A 3,754-nucleotide genomic window follows, 5' to 3' on the forward strand; every position below is an offset into this window, starting at 1 on the left:
ACAGTAAATGTATACATTTGGTTGTTTGTTTGCCTATTTTTTGTACAGTACAATTAGAGATAAGAGGCATCTATAGATAAATATTTTCATATTATGATGCTGATGGACATCTGTTTTTGTCAAGAGAAAAGCTCAGTAACAATATGTGTCATAAAAAAGGGCTGGCATATTCAAAAGGCAATGAATAAGTACATTAACAGTAGTCTTCATGGAGCCCTTGTCCAGAAACATGGACTTACAGTTAAGGACTTTCATCCCCATCAACCGGTTGCATTGTGATGTTGCTTGGATTTGACTGCTTGCGCCCACCACTGATCATCTGGGAGACGCGCCTCAGCTGCTTGTGAAGCTCCTCGGTTCCGTGGAGATAAATCAGTGGGTTGATGGCACTGTTCAGACACACAAGTCCACGACTTATCTGATGAGCAATGTAGACTCCATTAAACCAATCCTGGCACAGGCGTTCCTTTGCCAGTATTCTTGCCTTCATGTTGAGGTTCTTGAGTATATGAAAGGGAATGTAACACACTGAGAAAAGTACAATCAAAATGAACAGCAGTTTCAAGCATCTCTGCTTTTGTACCATGTCAACTCTTTTTCTTGTGCAAAGAAATACTATCACGTGTCCATAGCAGCCGAGTATGATGAGCGATGGAACGAGGAACCCAGTCACTGTCCATCCAAGACTGTATTTCAGGTAATCTTCGATATAAAACTTAGATGTAGTTTCATAACATTTCCCTGTTTGGTTTTTATATGTTTTAGTGTAGAACATGTCTGGAACAATCTGAACACACACCAAGACCCAGACAATTACCGTTATAATCACAGAGTGGGACCGAGTTATTCTTGCCATTATCCTCACTGGGTGGACAACAGCCAGGTAACGATAAACACTTATACAAGTGAGGAAACCAATGCTGCCATACAAGTTCAAGTTGAAGCAGAATCTTGTTATCTTGCAGAAGACATCTCCAAAGATCCATTTACTCTCCAAAGCATGGTAGGTAACCAAAAATGGGATACAAAATATCTGCTATTCCAAGGTTTAAAACAAAAATGTTAATGAGCATCAGTTTCTTCCAGTTGTGGAACAAGGATTTCAACCCAAAGCCATTTGCAATCACACCAACTATGAATACTGTGATATAAACTCCAGGTAAGAATTGATGTGAAAAGTCAAAGCTAACCTTTTGACAAGAAATATTCCTCATTCTGTCTGTTGATGATGGTTGGTGCTAATGATGTTGCTTTAGCAGCTGTGGTGTTTTGAGTCATGGAGTTGAGGTTTTTCAACATTTCTTGTTCCTCATTTTCAGGAAAGTTGGGGTAGAAGCCAAGTTCCACATAATAAAAGCTTTCGTAATAATTTCCACTTAATCTGTGCATTTCTTTTTATAACAAAGGATGTGTTCCAAATGGATACAAAACTAAAAGCCACATCCAACTGTGGTTAGTTTGACTAGTTTGAAACGACCAACACTGTCCAGTGTCTGCCATCCTTTGAACCACTAGTGGACAAAACATTATAAAAAAGAAAAGATCTGTTTTTATTTCAAAGACAAATATTGACTTTTGACTCCAGCATTACGTTTCTATGAAGGTTGTTGTTACTTTTAAGCCTGGCATTGAAGTCAGCTGTAGAATTGAATAAGCTGAGATTTCTCACCTGTCACCATCTGTTTCACCTAATTTGAGAAGGACAGTTTTGTTTACATTGACGGCAGAAGTGCACTTCTTTTTGTCTATTAAAACTCAGTGGATGCTGCTTTTCCTTTTTTCAAGGCTTTGCTTGGTTAGGAAAAAAGGAAAAATAATAACACAGCAATAAACAATACAGTAACTGTAGTCAGTGTATGTGTGATCCTGGGAGCATCCTTCTCCATCACATTGGCACACTCTAGGATGCTATAATATGGTCAGTCTATACCAGTGATGTGGGGCACATTCAAAGAGCTAAAAATCCATTTTAAATATGACATATTTATTTCTAACATTGGATAGCTGCAGAGACCCACACATTTTCTGGCAACTGACGCCTTCACACTCACATCAGTGTCGCCGAGATCCATATCTGGAGCTGACTGATTTGGTAGCACCTGATGACATGACGACACATTGAGGTTAGACTACAAAACTGCGATTAAAGGTTTAAATGGTAGACCCACCCACCTACTTTACATTTAGCTATGATAGAACCCAGAGTTTGAATGCGTAACCATTGCTTTGGTTGTCAGTTGTTGTTAGTATGTCAATATTGTGTAATTTTCCATGTATATGAGTAAGGGGAAGTGAGATGTATTGTATTTGGCTTTGCTATGGTTTTTTGCAGTTTCATTATCGCTGTGCGATGCATTAGTCAAACGTATTCAGCAGCTTTCACTTCTACATGGTGGGGGTGCAACCATGCGCGCAGGGGGTAGGGGGGGACGGGGGGGATTAACACCTCCACCTCCGCTCTTTAAATTTTTAAAATCGCTTCATAATTGCCCGATCTATGAGGAATCAATCTGCAGTTTTGCTTTGCTTCATATAGATGCGTGATCGCTGATCGCGATGCGTCATGCCAATTTAGCCAAATAAGAAAAGAAAAAAAGCTCTCGAAGCACTATAGGCTATACATGGCATGTTGACAGCTTTTAAGTCTAAATATGTTTTTTTCGGACACACACATGTACAGTAGGCCTATGTGCTACAGTTCAAGGACATGCAGCAGCCGTCTGGCTGCCATTACCTAGGCGCTGAATTAAGTAATTAAACAGCCCTATTCTTTTACATCTCTGTCATTTTTGGTCTAATTTTACAAATGTAAATTTCTAAATAATAAATGAAATGTATTTATTATTACTGTACTCAATATCAAACTAAATCAGGTGGGATATGTTTTATTTCGTTTAATTAGGCTACTGGTTCCATCAGATTCCCTTTTTTTTGGCAGGAGGCCGCCGTTCCGTAGCCTATTAATTAATAGGCCACTATGCGTCCATTGTTCACTCAACAAGGCCAGCCTATGTCACACTGACACGCTGGCATGAGATGAGAGAGACAAATAGATATGTGGACGTGACAAAAAAAAGTATTATATTAATATAGCCTTCTCTCTCTCTCTCTCTCTCTCTCTCTCTCTCTCTCTCTTTCTCGCCTTTTTTTCTCTATACGCAAACAATGTCGGTTCTAATAAAACAGACCTTATTGAGTGTGAGATATTTACAAGCATGATATCACTGTGATATGTGAATAAGCATTAGCCCCCCCATCCTCTGGTTTTATGCCAGTTAAATGGAATGACGGACAAGCTTCTGATTGGTGAATGTACCTACAGCGGTCATGCCATCGGTTTCCTCACACGTTTCCATGAAAACACACCCATGAATAATTTTTCACGTGGTGAGCGCACAATTACGATCATCGCAAATCACATAATCAGCTGCTGAGCGTTATTCATGCGTCAAACGCGATCGTCGGCAGTCGGTATCTCCTTAGCACGGGCGTTAATTACCGCCTTCTTAATTGGGCCCTGAGTAGTTCTCATTTCAAGGCGTATTACTGCCCTCTAGAGGCACAGTCCCACCAGTGCAGTGCAGTCAGCTCAGCTCAGCTGTTCTGAATGAGTTTAATTAATGCAACGCGATAGTGACAAGCAGGCAGGCAGTGGCAGAAGGAGACCGTAATTGCAGGTGCTGGACCTGCTGCTGGTGTGTGTAGGCTAGTCTCACATCATTCTCAGTCAAAAAACCAAAAAACGATAACGTCG

At 40.3% G+C, this 3,754-nt stretch overlaps 1 pseudogene across 1 annotated transcript; it reads right to left on the reverse strand.

Moving 5' to 3' along the window:
- Positions 1 to 241: 241 nt before the first annotated feature.
- LOC308290833 (P2Y purinoceptor 1-like) lies at positions 242 to 1,214 on the reverse strand (annotated as a pseudogene). The gene has a single exon. The product of its transcript is annotated as a P2Y purinoceptor 1-like (transcript).
- Between the last annotated feature and the right edge of the window lie 2,540 nt (positions 1,215 to 3,754).

The sequence above is a fragment of the Nannobrachium achirus genome (genome assembly GCF_963921795.1).
Source record: "Nannobrachium achirus genome assembly, chromosome: 9".
NCBI classification, from domain to species: domain Eukaryota; kingdom Metazoa; phylum Chordata; class Actinopteri; order Myctophiformes; family Myctophidae; genus Nannobrachium; species Nannobrachium achirus.